The following is a 17,813-nucleotide window of genomic DNA, read 5'->3' as shown; positions in this document are numbered from 1 at the left end:
TTTCATTTTACAAACTTATCTTCTATTCTGAAGCACTCAAATAACTTTGTTTAGCATCTGGTTTCTTGTTTTTCCAGTTTTCTTACAGTGTCTCTTCAGAGACAGCAGCATATATTCCCACCTTCCAGAATCCTTTCTTTCTTGGCTTTACTTGGGATAAATTTAATTGTCAAACGATATTTTCTTGAGCTTGAATAGACCTTTACATTTTGATGTTTGCCTGTTTCTTCCCTGGTAGTTTTCCTGCTCTGCAATTGTGCTTGGAGGTGAAATGTGAACACTTTCCATGGTTCTATCCCAAATTCTTTAAATATACTCATAGCTGATTTTTTTTTCCCTAACTTTTCCTTCTGTATACTTCTAAGGAAATAAACACTTGGATGTTTTTCTTTGATTTTACCTGTGTATATGCCCAATTATAAACTGCATAAAAACCAAGTCACTTATTTATACTATCAGCCCAGTGTTACTCAGAGCCTCATTCCATGAACAGGAGAGGCTCTGAGGAGCAGCACCTCGTGGCACCCAGTCATTACTTCTGACCATTTTCCAAGGTAATGCTCAACCACCCAGGTTGGGATACCCAAAGGCATTCATTCTTTACCAGTTTTTGTGTCCCTACACTGACCTGCTATGACCTGCAATGACAGCTGCCACTGGAGCTGAAGAGCTGCTGTTGGAGATTTTCTTGCTGCTTTTTGTCTTGTTGGGAATTGGGAATTTTACCAGTGTAGTTTCTACATCATGGTCTGCATGAAGGGGACCTCGAGACCCTTTGAAGTTCTCTGTGACAAACAAGAGGAAAGGAAACACACTCCTGAATGTTTAATAGCCTCGCGGCCAGGGCCCGGCAATGAGACCTGGAGGTTCAGCTTGCTGTTGTGCCTGCTTTGGAGGAGCAACTTGAACCCGTGCTCCTGACAACTGACTGAAAGCTGCAGTCAGCAGGCTCTCCTGGAGGCTGCAGTAGGAGCGTGCCTGCTTCTTTTTGTTTGGAATAGAAGTAAAGAGTTCTTTGTATAAAATGCAAGCAAGTTAACAACCACTGCTGTATTCACTGCTTTCTCTCTTTCACTTCCTGGTAAAAGCTGCATTCAAACAGATATTTTCCCATAAAAGATTTTGCTTTTTACAAAATAGATTCAGCTGTGAATACCAAACAGTTTGTAATTTCCTCCAAATGCACAACTCCATCCAGCCACCTTCTTTTGACACCTTTGCATAAATGCTTTTGTGCTGGGGGCTGGGGCCATGACATGATGCTGGGGGTTGTGGTGCCAGGTGGGACACAGCCTCCAGCCCGGGCTGCCCACCCTCCCTCTCTTTTACCGCTGCCCTTCTATGGACAAGAGGCTCTGATTGTCTTCAGAAGCCAAGCCTCCCCCTTTATTAACAAATATCTGCCCTCAGCCCCAGAAGACATTTTGCTTCCCCATTGGATTGCAGATATTTACCCACCCTGAATTTAAATATAGATTTTACCAGCGTGATTAGATCCACGGTTTGTGCTAAACCCAATTACTTGATCTCACACTTTTATTCTGTATAGGGTTCATCTGGTTTTAACATTTCCCCAAATCTTTGGTTTAAATAAATCTTCCTCAAATATTCATGGTCTTCCTTGAAGGCAGTCTGTTTTCATGTTCCTTAAAATGTAAACCATCCGTGCAATGTAAATGCAAACCTCCAGGCAATTCATTTTCTAATTTGTTTTCTCCGCATTGGAAACTCAAGAACATGTACTTCATTTACATCTATTATTACTATATTATAGATATTGTTATTATTATTAACATTATTATTATTATTTACTCTGGGGGTGATATGTTCCCTCAGGCAGATACATTGTAAATTGAAACCAGATGTCCAACGAGTTGATGACACATAGATTTTCAAGCAGGACTGAAATCTTTTCCCCAAATTCACAATGCTACAGACAAACTAATGTGACCCTGTGTGACAAACTGGTTACTGATCATGGCAAGTCTTAAATAATGTCAAATATTACTTTGTAATTGGATAAAAAAAAAATAATAATAATAAAAAAAAAGCTTTTCTTGCCATGATTTTAAGTTTGATCTTTATTCATGGAGTGAAATTGTAACAAAACAAGCAGGGAAGGTAAGAGGCTACAGTAAGACTAGGGAATAGGAAAGGTACATTCGGAAGCCATTAACAGCCCAATACTACCAACTAAAGCTAGCTTTAAGATAGTCCCTCCAGGGAGGATACTTCAAAGATGCTCAGATAAAAAAAGGCAATTTATTGGCTAAGTGATCTTCTTAGAGGCCCCCAAATTTCCTACCCAGCCCATTTGTTTTTCATTCCTCTTAAATTTTAAAGTCACCTTTGCAATTGCTCAAGATCTTTAAGGAATTTTTTTAGAAATTATACTAATTGGCCTATTTTTACTCCCCTCTTTTTGCCCTTAAAGACTATGAAGCTTGGTGCCTAAAAATAAGTCAGAGTGAGCTGAAGTCTGTGATCTCCAGATGGCTATCAGCAAGAGACTTAGTTTTACACACCCGTGCTTTGTGCGCGGGTACCTGTGCTTCCCACACCAGCAAGTTTAACCATTGCAGCGTCGCTGCCTGAGAGCAGCAAGAGCTGAATGTAGGACACGAACCGGCCCCTCACCACGGCTATTTCCTGCTGTCCTGAGAGACTGAAGGCTCTGAAGTCTCACATTAGCCCTCCTTACTTCGATTTGGTTTCAAATCTGCTGTGCAATGTGAAAAGTTTCAGCGGTAAGAAGCAAACAAATCCCAATGCAATGGTCTCACTGCAAGCCAGGCATTAATAACAGCATCTAAGAACAATTACTATTTTTTGTAGTAGTAGAAATACAAAGACAGATAATATAGAAATGAGGTAAATAGGAAGTACACAATAAGATAAATGATACAGAAACTAAAACAATAAACCTACAGTAATGAAGAGATAGGCACTATCCCAACAAGATATTGCTATTTTATGCATTTTTTTTTTTTTTTGATATTTTAATTTTGTCCCACATTGTCAGAAATATTGTGACCAGGACTTAAATCACCATTGGAGGAACATGTCTCCTTGTATCATGTGAAGACAAAGGGCTATCTCCAGCCCCCCATGTGTACACATTCAGAAATACCTGAAGCAGGTTCATATGCTGGATTAGCTGAGGTGCAGCTGTGCCAAGCCCAATGCGTCTTCCTCCTCAGAGAGCACATGTAGTCTGTGCTCATGTGATTGTGATGACATTCTGCTGTCCCTAAGTGCCCTTGCACTGTGACATGGGGCAGCCAAAAGGCCCAACCTTCAGGAGCTCCAGCTGGCAAGGAGGTAAGGACTAAGCTATATCCATTAAAAATATTAAGTGTGGGCTTAATATTAAATACATGAATCTCATTGAATTTGTATGTGTTATATGGTGAGATTTTTATGAGGCCATAGAGCAGGGTTAGGAGAGGAAAGCTCTCAGCATAAAAATTCACTTCTGTTCTTCATGGAAATGTTTGTTCATTCATAGTTTGAACAGAAAATGGAGAAATGCATTAATTGAACTGTTTAAAATTATTATTTAGCACTAAAAGTCTGCCAAAACATACAAATGGGCTAAGCTTGAATCATGTGCACTAAGCTGAGGATATAAACAAATCTCTGTGAGGTTTAAATACAAACCAGGAACCCTGAGCACATACAGTGTGGAGGCTGGTCACAAAGTGTTTACCTGCTTCATCTATGTAACGCAGTTTGTATTCTCTTTCAAGCCTTTCCATGAGCAGGGAGGAACGGGTTTTTAAATATTCAACCAGCATTTTCATTAGCTCACTATCAAAGTGGGGATTTACACGTGATAAGCTAACATGGTTGTACATCTGTAGCAAAGGACAGTTTCTGGCCACAAAATGTTAAAGCTTTTGCAGATGAAGCCCAGTTCATTTCCTAGGAATCAAAGGTCCTTTCTTACTTCTCCCTGTGATGCCTTCCCTCTCCTGTATCTTTACATTCAGGACTGAACTGAGCCCTTTGTGGGTGCCAATGTCTGGCTCAGATGCCTGCAACACGGGGCTGTACGGCCAGGTACGGACCCGCACGGACCCCAGAGCAGCAGCTGAGCATGGGTGGGTGCCAGGGAGCTGCAGGATTTAGCCCCACTTGACACCAATTAATCTAATTCCTATCACTCATCTGCTTGTGCAGATGGCTGAGGAGGAGGGGGGACAAAGCAGGATCAGGACCTACGTGGTGTCTCCTTGTATCAGTCTACAAGGGAGAATTTAAGATGACATTTTGCATGAAGAAGAAAAAGATCCCCCTTGTCTGGCTCGTACTGAGTACTTTTCCCCTATGCTCTTCCTCATGTTTAATTTTTAGTCATTTGCAGTCTGATAGAGATCAAAGGCTTCTGTCAAAATACGGTTTGCACTGAAGTAGGTATTTAGCAAATGGAGAGAGAGACATTTTTCTCCCCCAGTGTCTTACAGTTTAAAACTAGTCTGGAAATGATTTGCAAGAAAAATGATCCTACAGATTTATGCCTCTCGATTACTTGAATTCTTAATAGAATTATGCTAAAATCATCCATTTTCTGTGTATATATCTATAAAATACACCCTATAATCAATGCCCTGCAGAGTAATTGAGCAGCAAGAAGCAAACATAGGAATACTAATTAAAAAACTGTTACAGAAATAATCAGTGAAGAGGTTCACGTGATCCAAGCTATCATTTCAGGACCAAATCATATTCCCTTCTGATAGAAGACATTTTACAAGAAAAATAAACACACAGGTGCCTTTGATAATTTTGCATCAAATCTAGGTGAAATAAGGCAGTTGGTTCAAAACTTACTAGGAAACTGGGCAAAAACTCCAGAATGAATGTGTCTAAGAGTGGAGGAACAGCTGAGAGTACTCAGGGGCATGGTCCCCAGGTGTGCTCCTGTACCATTTTATTTGCGTGAAGGACAGATCACCACAGGGTGGGAAGGAACTGTAACCTTAGGAGAAGGGAATCTCTACTCCCAGAGTCAAAGAGAAATATTACCTGACCTATTAGCACTTCAAGTCTCTCTGCTTTCTAAATAAGTTATTTCCTGATTTTTTATTTATTTTTTTTAAGAAAAAGGTAAACCCACTTTTCAAACCCAAATCAAGCTTGGATTTTCAAGCTAAAAGAAGGACACATTTCTGTCAAGAAAGCAATCTGTACCATGGATGAAATATTTTGGATATACTACATGCCCATTCACCTAAAACCAACAACAAAAGGGCCAAAGAGGCTCTGCTCTTTCCAGCAGATTTTTCACTCAAAATTAGATTTCTGTCACCATCAGTACCTGAGAGACCCTGCCTCCAATCCCTGCTGTTGGGCAGGTCCATGAGTCGGAAGAGGATTTTTTCTCTCCTCCTTTGTCCCTGAGCTGCACAACCAGGGACCTGTGGTGGGATGTCCCCTCGGATGTAACCAGTGGTGGCCTGGCTGTTGTCCCAGCAAGGATGTCCACAGCAGTGGGGCGCGAGGCGTCTCTGCTGCCCTCCTCCATCAGACGGCACCACATCCCCCACTCTTTGTTGCTGTGATTCTTCCTCAAAAGCCCACACTTATCCCTCGCAAGCACATTTGCCACTTCAAATCTGTTTCCCCATGGGAGGCTTTGCTTTATCACAACAACCTGTTTGCATTTCCTGGGCTGCTCCATATTGTCCAGGGTTTTTATGCAGCTTGCAAAAAAAAACCAAAAAAAACCCAACAAACAACAAATGCCTCCACCTTTCCCTTTCAGATTCTTATTTCTCTATCTGGAGCTTTCTGCAAAAATTCCCTGTGAGAACTGTGCTTTTATTGCTGCGGTATATTTTTATCTTGCCATTTTATAAGCAATGAAATGCAGGTCCCCCCCTCCCTCCCCCACCCCTGTACCACCTGTTCTCACCTCCGGTCAATGCTTCCTTCCATTTTTAATTACCATCTCACTTACCTGTTATGACTCTATGCAGAATCACTGACACCAGAAAACATGCTGCACGTTGCTCTCCTGTCATTGAGACGCTGGCTAGACTGGTTGCTGTCTTGGCCATGGGGACAGGATTCCACCCAGAGACCCTAAGCAATTATCTTTCTCTTTCCCCTTGGAGGTTGGAGCATAGTATTGGTAATTAAATTCATACTTCTGTTTGTTGTGTGTGGGTTTTCTATTTATTTATTTATTTTATTTTATTCTATACGTTCCCATTTCCCAGAAACCTTAGGCAAGCAATTTTATACTGGGAGGAGGAAACTGGATCTGAAGCTGCTTTGGTTTAACTCTGGAATTCAATCTGGATTTAACAGCTACACTGCAAATCATTGTGTAATTTTTTTTTTTGAAAACAAAAAAAAAATGCCCTAGATGTTTTGTCGAGCAGTTGAGAATTTATTAGGTCACATTCACAGTTTGCTACATGAGAACCTGCTCAGAACATGTTATTTTTAAGGAAAATTATTCAGAAGGCCAAAAATGGACTGCTGGCTAACCCCAGGGGAGCAGTGGGCAGGCGAAAGGGAAGTCCCCAGGGACGAATCCCCTGCTGGAACAATGAACTGTGTTTCTGGGCCTTGTTTGCTACCACACACTACAAAACAAGCAAACAAATCTCTGAGTCAACATTTTCGGGTCATTTGCCAAACTCCTGCGCTGCCAACCCCATCTTCATTTCCAACTGCCCAGGCCCTCTTCTTCCTGCCAGATCACTTTTTTTCTTTACAGCTGTGCCATCTACCTCCACCACCTCTGGATTTGTTTCTCTCCCAAACCCGTTTATTATTTCTCTATTCATTTCTCTAAAGAGTTCTGGTCCAAGGCCCATTGAAATATTTCCATAGACTTCAATGGGCTTTGAATGAGTCCCAAGGTCTTTGTCTCTTGCAGGCATCCTTAGCTGCCTCTTGGCCACCCTTTCTTGTCTTTCTGCAAAGTCTCTTTCTTCATTCTCTTTTCATTCAGCAATGCAACGTGCTGTGAAACCTCCTTTCCTCCTCACTCCAGGCTGGTGAAGGTGATCAGAGAGCCTACAGGCAAGAGAAGTTGGGTGAAGGCATTGGTATAAAACACTTGGCTGAAGTTACAACCACTTTTCACAGGCTTAATACTTTCAATTTACCTGAAAGATAGTAGAGCTGACCAGCTGAAGGCCTGGTGGTGAAGGAGGGGAGTTTCACGATCATGCTGGGGAAGGGGCCAGCCAGACCCTTGGACAAAATATGGCTTCACAGAAATCAAAGGGCAGATGGCATATTTATCCCCCAAAATACAAACACACATAAATAAATAAATGTGAATCATAGCACTGAATAAAAACCCAACAATTGTAATCATCTATGCATTTGGGAGCAGTTAAAATTTCAGCTCATGCTGTTTTTTTTTTCCGAATTACCCAAAGGATTGTTATATCTCTTTTAGCAGAGTAAAACTCCAGATGCAGGAACTGTTTTTGGCCTATCTCCACGAAACATAGTTAAGGATTTTCTCCTCTGGTAAACGTCTTTTTCCTACCACAGATGTTTCAACCCTGTGTGGAAGACTTTGCTTCTCAGGATTCTGCCAGTGCAGCTGTTTGTTTCTTTTTAACAAGATTGTCTTTTAACTGCGACTGAAAGCCTTTGTGCTAAATTCCTGTGTTTCCCCTACCTGCTGTGATGACAGCCTTGTCCATTATTCAGGTCCAAGCCCATCTCTCCAGTCTGCTCTCCTACCGTCTGTGACCAGAGATGATCTGCATTGCTGGGAGATGAGATGGGCACAAGTGCTGTGCATGCTTGCATGATGTACAGCGACACAGAGCAGGCCAAATCAAAGGGCAAACTTCATCCCTTTTGTAATGCCTTTTCTGTAGTCTGAAAGGTGGGGCTGGTATTTTAGTTTTGTAGAGGCGTTGATAATTTGAAGTGTTAATTTAATCATTCTTGCAAGTACTCGGGCTGTCCATGATCCAGTAAACACCCTCTGAGTTTGTGACTGCTCCAAACCCATTGAAATCAGCAGGAGTCTCTCTGAACTATTGAATTACAGACTTTCCTCGGGGTTGTGTACAACGCCACAGACTTAATTACCATGTTCCTGGCTGGGATAAATATGCAAATGGACTTTTCAGCTGGAGGGCCCTAAAATACAGGTTGGACACATGGCAACTAATGACTTGATTTGGGCTATATGCAAACATTTGCCAGCCAAAGGCCTGAGCCTATTCCCATGGAAGCAAAAGGCACAATTATTACTAGCTCTGGGGAAAGCAGGACTTGGATGCCTTCTTTAAATAGTGGCCAGTGTTTCCAAGCAGCTCAAATCTGTCAGCAGCCTTTCCTCAGCCCTTCCTCCTTCTCCTCTCCCTGATCTGCTCTGATAAGAAAATGTCCATGACACAGATTTTATCATAAATGTTGGAGATTTATGCACCTGCAGGTTTTGCAGCTGCAGGGCAGGCATCTTATTGCACATGCAGCTCCAGCCATACTCAACACAGGAGTGTTTTAAAAAAGAAATGGGAGCCTTTCCCCAGAAGCTGGAAATCAGCATCTTAAATTTATTGACACAACCACTCTCCTTGGTGTCCCCTGCCCAACACCGCTGCACGCTTGCTGTTATAGTGCTGAGCATGAATTCAGGCTCTTGCTCATTATTCAAGCCTACATGTATGGCTGATGGTAAAGGGTGGGAGAAAATTCAGCCCCACAAAGCCTGTCTTGCTGACTCAGCTCAGTGGGGCTCTGGGGCCAGATGCAAGCAGACTTGTTAAATCAGCTTCTGTTATGGGATGAAAACATCTGCTGGAAACATGATGTCCCTAATAATTCACAATTCCCATACTATATTTATCGACATTCATAGTATGTGACTTTTTTTTTTTCCTTTTTTTTTTTTTTTTTCTATCAAAGAGCAGCAATCAATAAAGCACCATTTCAGTTGTGTTTTTGAGAACAGTCACATTTAGCGATGCAAACCATGACGTGTACATTGTTTCAGCTGTTTCATGCAGTATTTTTCATCAGTGCAAGAAAAACTGGAGTAAGTGCAAGAAATGATTTCACACCAACTTTTCCCAAAGGTGGACTGCAGCCATGTTCAGAGTGAAGGTAAAATAGCATGAGGAATTAAGATAACAGATTGTGTCTTCACTAGTGCCACGGACGCTTTGCTGTGGTGCCATGGAGGAGTGGGACAGTGAAGGAGTGGCACTGTGAGGTGGGTAACATGAACTCCTAGAACAAAATTCAGCCAGCAGAAGCCTCCATCCCTCCACCAACACTGGTGGCATGGTGTCTTCCAGCTCATTAGCAAGTCCCACAATGTTCTCCACTGAGGAAGAGGGAGGAATATTTGAGATATCTCCCAGAATTACTGTGTTATTAAAAACAGGAGAAGGTGCAGTACTGTTGTTTAAAATTCCCCGTTTTATACTATATTTGGTATGTTAATTTTCTATCTGCCCACCATCGAACATGAAGCCTTCCAATGTCAGAAGTACTTAAACCTGTACTTAAATAACAGAATATGAAAACTAATGATTCCATTTTTAGTATAAAATGAAATATTACCAGTCACTTTGACTAGGAGTTAAAAAGTGACAGGAGTGTGGTGGTTCTGTTCCATGCATTTCTGCAAATCGGCAATTAAGTGAGAATAATGAAATATAGAAAATTACTTATATGTAAGTTGCCTTTTAAATTACTCCATTTTGTGATAGAAAAGACATATAAAATGGAGTTTTGAAAATGTGATGGCAACAATATTACAGCAACAATGCATTCCAAAGAAATGACAAAACCTTGTTGCAGCATCTGACACCTCAGAAATACCCCAGGGAAGGAGAAAGAGAGGTTCAGTGGGAAGAGCAACAGGCTGTATTAAGGAAACAGAAAAAACAACCAATTGACCTCTATTAATTACATTTCTTTTTTGAATATAAGTATTTAGATATTTACTCCAAAGCATCACACAACACTAATCAGAAAAATAGGAGTATTGATAAGACAAGGTGGATGACAGAGAAGTGAAAGATAATTTAAGACATACAGAGATAAAAGGGAAATAACAGTCCAAACATAAAGTATTAATGTTCACATGCATACATCCATGGGTATGCTAGTACGAATGAATGTGTTAGTATGCAGACATATATATTTGTATTGGGCAGCCGCTGAAAGCAGTAAGAAAGAAGTCTGTTGTTGGCACTTTAGTACTATGTTTGTAAAATAAATTACTACAGTATTTTAGTACTTGGGTTGCTAAATCAGTATATAGGTAATAAAATATCCATAAAAATATATTTATTTCCATGTTAATACTGCTGAGAATTATTAGATATATATGGAAGGACGGAGTTTTAGATGATCATAGGAGAATCATGTAAATTATACCCAGTCAATCAGAAGACCAGAAGAGGAAATCTCATTAACTGGTGTTGGTGGAAGTTTGTTTTAGTTTTGTGAAGTTATGAGGCCCATACTGGGTGCCTGCCATGCATTAACCTGTTTGGATGAAGATTCACAGCAGGTTGCTTTAGTATATTGGTGTCCTCTGCAAATCATCTGGACAGCTGGGACCATGAAATTTACCCAGATCCAAAAAACGTTGACCCTCACCAAACCTCAGTGCCCTCTAAGGCCATATGTGCAGACCACTTCACATTTTGCACTTGTTTTGCCACTGTGGAATGACAAAAATGCTCTTGTCAAGTGGACATGAGATTTTCAGGTCCTTCCACACAGAAAACATGTCAGCAAAACTTGTCAAACATTTTTAAACTGTTGCATTAGAGATACATTTTCCCTTTGTTTTTAGTGTCATCTTCTGTGCTTTGAAACAAATAAATAAATAAAAAACAAAAGCCTGTCTGACTCAATTCTGTGTTTCTGAACCAAGTATAATCCCATCAGTTTGGTTCCATCACTTGTAGTAAACTTCACTAATCTAAGACAGGTGCCCCTGGGTGTTAACATTTAGTCTTCTAGTAGAAAAGTGGGTGCAAAGTCAAACCACATGTTCCACTTAAAAATAAGTGAGGTGTGATTAGGCAAGGTCTTTAAAACATGCGCTCAGACACACACACACGCACACACAGTTTGCAAGGAAAAGATGATGACACTTGCAGGCTGTACTGTGTAGTTATGGTCTGCACTTAACTCTTTGCCAGGTGGATCATTCTGTAGAAATCTGAGGGGCAAAAGGTTATGTTGAGCTCATTACTGTGGACAGCTTTTAAAACAAAAGCGATAATATGTACATTCCTAGGATGATGTGTTTCATTAATATTTCCCCACTGCTAGAATGTGCAAAAAGCCTTGCCCAAAGCCTTACAGCATGTTAGTGATATCTGTTGGAATAGTAGATTATCTATGGATGGCTTAACATACCCAGTTAAAAATACATATGCAGATATTTTCATTTTTATGAACAATCTCTGATCAACTGAATTTTATTGACAGGACGAAAAGGTGTAGAAAAAGTTCACCAGCTCTCTAACAATTGTTCTCAATATCATTTCAAATTGAAAAGAACACTTATGAATTCCTAAAATAAGTAGTGAAAACTGCAGAAATTCAGCAATTCAAGAGCTAAATTAAGTGCATACTTGCTTACTTTTGTACAAAATGACTGCCAAAGTCTTTCAGTTCTGAATTTTTCCTTTTTTTTATTTTTATTTTTTAATATGAGGATCAAAGGTGTTAAAGTCAAGCCCACATGAGCAGGTTACAGAGCAGAGGAGATTCAAGGCCCACAATTCACAATGCAACTGTGACATGAGCCTGTTTCCAAAATAAGGGGATGGACTACTCCTGTGTTTGAGTTAATTACTGACTACTGTACATCATTATTTGGAGAGGTAAAGCTCAGGAAACATGGGAAATCATTTCTGTAAGAATGCAGTTGAGATTTAAGTAGCAAATGTTTAGAAAGAAGGTAGGAAATTAGATCTTTTAAAAATTGAAAACAGTTATTATAGTACTGCTAGTAGCTTTAAAGTCTGGACCATCATAGATCTAAATGTCTTCAAACGTTGGCAAAAGAGCAATGGAAAATTAATGATGTGGTATTTCAACAGAGATGTTCATATCATCCATTATTTGAGGATCACAGCATTCCAGGGAAATTGATAGCTTATCCCCATTTTATAGACAACGAGATAGAATTTCCATGACTCACCTACAACCATACAGCCTCATGGTGACACTGCCATGGGCAAAACTGCTTAGTATCTGCTTTCATGTCTACCTATACAAATTCTAGGCACACAATGAACTATTAGCACCATGTCAGAGACCTTTAAGTTCTGAATTATTTACATCTGTGCTTGAAGACTTGCTTCAGAATAAAGCTATTAAAATTTAAATGTTCTCTCACTCTACAAAATTGTGTACTAGAGCTATAGTCTGTAAGTGTAAAGAGAAACTTCACTTCCTTGTGAACTCAAACGCATGTTCTTATACTATTTCATTACAAAACAAGATAGAGTTTGATCTAGGAAAGGAGATGAAGATGTTTTTTATTGGTAGTGAATAGGAGTATCCTTTAGGAATAACAAAAGATATTAAAAATGGAAGATTTCAATGATATTGTACCAGATGTAGCATGTCAGTAATATGCTTCTGGAAAGCTTTACAGATGATGTAGGAAGTAAAATAAAATTGTTAAATCAGAATTGTGAAATGAAAATTGACTAAAACAGATTTTTTTTTTCTTTTTCTTTTTTTCTTTTTTTCAGAATTCATTTTCACTGGAAATTGAAAACATACTTGCTTTTGTTCCAAACCTGAAAAATACCTATCAGAAAGTAGAGTCGTCTCATGAAATTCAAATGTAGGCATCATTACTTATCCATCCTCACTAAGCACACTGAAGACCTTGGAGCACAAACACACCTCTGCTTGCCAAAAGAAATATTTCTCCCTCCCTAAATGAGGAGACTGCAGTGCACTGCAGTTCAGGCTATCTCCGCTTCCCTCTGCCGTCCTGAAATGGATCAGGAATAGTCCACAGGGATCCTTAATAGAAAGAAATACACTCAGAGGGTGTAAATGAAGCCTAAGCAAGACCTATGAAATATGAATCTATTACAGATGGGTGGTGTTTTTCCAAGTACAGATTCAGATTTTCACCCCTCTCCTCCTCCTATCATATGTTGCTTGTTTTAGTGGTTGGCAGGAGGGAGGGGGAAAGGAACTAACAACATGTGTGCCTATCATCACCCTGACCACTGTACTTGTATGTCTAACTCGCTCCCCTTTGCTTTGTCTGCTTTTTGTCTTCATCCTGCTTGATCCTGCGAGCACTTATGTGTGTACAGCTGAACTACTCATGAGAGTAAAGCTGCAAACATAATGCTACAACACAGAGCCCTTTGGTCATTTCCTTGAGGAAGATTTGTCCTGTAATTAGGCTGATGCAAAAAGAACAGAAGCAGAAATAACTTTCTGCCCTCCCAACCCCAAACCCAATAAAACAATACCTCTTCCTTCTAGCATACCAATACAAGAGATATGTCTCCCAGAATACAAACTTTTTGGAGAGAGGTTAGAAGGGAAGGAGAAAATGTGTGAAAGAATAGAGATTGGAGATGGATTTTCTCTCCTGCAGCTTTCAGGATTCCTATCACCCAAAACTGGGGTGGGAGGAAAGTTAAAGTGACTCTCCAAAGGCTGGTGCCTTTCCTGGGAATAAGGCTGCCAGCTGCACAGGAGCAGCTTACATCAGATCTTCTCTCTCCTACCTTGGCCCCAAGAGTGCCACTCACTCCAAAGCATCCTGCAAGCAAAAGGCATCTTATTGTCATGCAACATCCAGCACAATGGGTCCAAGAAATGCTAAAATGAAACTAGTGTCTATTTCACTGGCACAAAATAGATGTAATCCTCTGTTGCACTCTAATTTAAAAAGCAGTCCACCTGTACAGCCAGTACTAATGTGCCTGTATTAAACAGGCTAACCATCAGTTACTGGGCAGGCCCTCTAAAAGTAATTGTAAATACACAATGAGCATTTTCAGTGGAGGTTTCCACTGAGGCTGAAGAAGTCTTTTCTTATGCAATGTTATTCGTCACCTGGATTACTAAAAAAAAAAATTTCAATTGATCTCATTTGCATTAAAAATGGATTTTTAACTGAAGTATTTTATCAACAAATGAGAAAAGAAATGGGAAAATAAATGACTGCTGGAAAGATAAACTCTCTGAATCGAGAGTTTTCAGATTTTATTTTATTGTATCTGAACAAATCTATCTACTGGTTCAGATTGCCATTAACAAACTCATGGTTCTCTGTCCTGATTTGCCATTCCTCTGCAGCCTACTACAAAATACGATCAAGATGCATCCCCACACCTTCCCAGTGAGGAACTGGGAGACCTTTGCTGATGTACTCAATAGGAAATGTGTAACTGGGTAGATGTCAGGTTCATGACTGAGAAACAAGTGCTATATTTTGCTATATTAGGTTAATCTGAATTATTTAAATGACACACATTTTAGTAAAATCCAACACAACTTGTATGCACAGGGAAAAAAAGGCCTAGATCACTTCTACGGAATGTATCAAAGAATATGGTGATACTAAAAAGACTTACAACAAATTCAAAATAGTTAATTTAACCTAAGATTTCAGTGCAGACCCATAGCTAAGATGTCAATGTGGTCATTGGATGGTGAGAGGGAGGATGAGGAGATGTGGAGTTGAAATTACTCCACAGGGCAATCATCTGAGGACTTACATCTAGTGGAAACAGTGAGGTAATTGTGGATGTCTACCTGCATGGGCTCCAAGAGATTTGTCACTGACCCCTTCAGGAGCTGAATTAAGTGCAGGGTGAACAAACAGAGACATGAAGCTAGAAGAGAAGCAGAGAACTCCAGGTCCCAGCTGTTCTTGTGATTAGACCAGAAATATTTTATTGCCTGAGAGACTGAAACTCAAGCATTATACCCACAGCTGTCCTAGCTGTGCATCAGCTTAAAGAGAGAAACAAAACTGGCTGAAGGATTCAACCATCTAGGGCTAACATTTATACATACCAGTTAGCAAACTGTTGGCAGACAAAAAGAAGTGTGTGTTTACCTTCAAAAGCAAAAAAGGACTGTTGGGGGTTGTCAACATGTTTTTGAGGAACCATCCCTAATGTGCTGTCACTGGTGTCCCCCCCGAGCGTACTCAGGCTGAACTAGTCCGGGGTTTTGACTTCCACAAACAGCTCAGCTTTGGAAGCCCACAGCCAAAACCACAGGGTTCTTACTCTGTAGCTGTTGAATAAAGACCCTGTTCCTATATCACTATAAATGCAAATGATTGTGAAAGGATACTCAGTGAGGTTCAGTAATAATTCAAATCACAAATCCTTTTGCCATGCAACTCATATAATATGATATTTTTTAATGGAAGCTCTTCTTCCCCTCCAGAAGGCATTAAATTGTTATTCATATTTCAGATGAAAAAATTCAGCCAAGAGTATTAAATGACAGACAGTGATAGCAAGATAGATTCAAGGCTTGTGTATGTATAGTAGGCTCATGCCTACTACAGCAACGTGCTCCTGCTCTAGAAATATATGAAGGAAGTCAAGTGAACAGTATGAAAATGGATGTAAACATGGAATTAAAAGATCAATCTCCAAAAGTACAATAGCATTTTTAAGGGAAGGGTGTGTAATTTGAACAAACACAGCTGAAGGCAAGAATTAGCACCATGCATATAATCACAGAAATCAGGATAAATAAAGTCGGCAAAATTACATGTGATGTTTTTTGCTCTGAAGAACAGTGAACTACATAAACAAGGATGTCTTGAGCTTAGCAGGGATAGCTATAGTGACTGGCAGCACTGCTAGTGCTTCTCAAATGCGTTACTTAAGAAAATAATCATGATACAAGAATCAGTGCTACTGGAACTCTGGCTGTGGAGCTCCGCTGATAGCCATCAACATATGCAGGTGCAAGGGGAGGCATATTACTCTTAAACAGCTCATTCATTTTAAGTCTCAGTTCATTTGCTACTGAAAATATGAAAGCAGTACACTGGAGAGAAAAGCTCTGTTAATATGTGTATCCCAGCTCTCCAACAAGCAGATTTTTTTTTTTTTTTTTTTTTTTTTTGAAAGCTTATTCAAGTGGTTGGGAAGGCAGTGAAGTTTTACTTTGGATTTTTCACTAATAATTTTTTTTTTTTTTTTTTTTTTTTTTTTATAATGTGCCGGTTCATTTATTCCTTAAAAATATGTATTTTTATGCAGCTCTTGATCCTGTATTTGACCTAATGAATCCAGAAGCATTAGAAAAATGTAAAATGATATCAGCCATTAATATTAAAACTGGGAGTCCAGCAAATTCAGAGAGAAGCTGACATACTCAGAAATGATTCTCTGCCGCTGAGGAGGAACTGAGCCTCTCAAACAAAGTGTGTCAGGGCTCAGACTATACTGGCAAGTCGATGGTGCTGTAGAAGACCTGCAAGGAGAAAGAGTTGGTGGTCAGTCCACACCAAGTGTCTCATTTTTGCTTTGGACTCCCTCTGTGAAATGAGCACCCACCAGTGCTGGGGTGCAGCAGAAGTTAGTGGCTGGGGCGTGCTCAGCCTCCTGGATGGCATCCTCCAGCTTAGCTCCTGCCAACAGAAACCTGGTTTGCATCCTAGGGACTCCATGCTATGAACCAAAACACAATAAGAAAGGACAAACATGATTCCATACATGATTTCCATAGCGTGTCCTGGACCAGAACTAAAATGTTAGTGTAGGCACGCTTCAAGGGAACTCCAGACATAGTGCTTTAGTGGTGGGATTTAGCAGAGCTGGATAAAGTGCAGACAGTCTGAAAAACTGAAGTGAGGATCAGTCCTATGAACATACAGAACTACAAAACAACAACAAAACAAGTTTTTTTTTTTTTTTTTTTTTTTTTTTAATTACTATTTTACTTCGTAAGTTCTAGATGCATTTCTTTCACTTGGAAGTTACATATGACGAAGAATTAGAAAGATGAAGACCATTTAAGTAGGAATATTATAATGATGTTTCTCCTTTTTGGCTACTGAGAAAAGACACGAGAAAAGAAAAAGGTGTGAAAGAATCAGTTAAAGGCAAAACCCTGTTGACAGTGATAAATCTGAACTGATTTGGCTTTGGTGAGGTCTCCTCTCACAGAATGGCTCCTATTCAGTCTGACTATTTTTTTTTTTTCTTTTCTTTTTGTAAGGCATTATCTGAGAATGACCTTTTGTTATTCTAGAAAAGTACTGTTTTCACACTCATTAGGTAAATCATTGGGACTTTTTAAGGCTAGACTTGCTTCTTCAGAAGGAACTGCCTACAGCATTATTAATGCTTTCTAGCAGCCTTCTGTCCGTGATAAGAATTGAGATATTGCTCCTGTGAAGCTATCCCCTGAAATCCAGCTTATACCAACCCTAATATCTTTCAGCACTCAACTGCTTCAACACTAGGGCAAAAGCCTCTTTCCAACACAATGGACTGGAGTCGGTGGAGGCTGGGGTTGTTACAGAAGTTCCCTCTGTGTCTTGCTTCCCTCCACTGTACAATTGTCAGAAATAAAGAGGAAAAAAAAAAAAAAGGAAGAAAAGACACAGGAGCACAGAGATAAGAGGCAGAGCTCGGCTTTTCTTTGATCTCTTTCTCCGTTGCAGGCAGAGCAGATCAAAGAGAAGACACATAACAGAAAGCACGTGAGAATAGCATGCCTGCAAGAGGCTGTCACACACACTGTCTTGGCTCTGCTTGTTGGGAATATGGCTACCCGATGAACACCGACCACGTCTTCATGAGAGAGAGCTGTGTCAGGCTGGCAGGACAGGT

Source organism: Aythya marila (assembly GCF_965140915.1).
Source record: "Aythya marila genome assembly, chromosome: 6".
Lineage (NCBI taxonomy): Eukaryota > Metazoa > Chordata > Aves > Anseriformes > Anatidae > Aythya > Aythya marila.
This window is presented reverse-complemented; position numbering follows the sequence as displayed.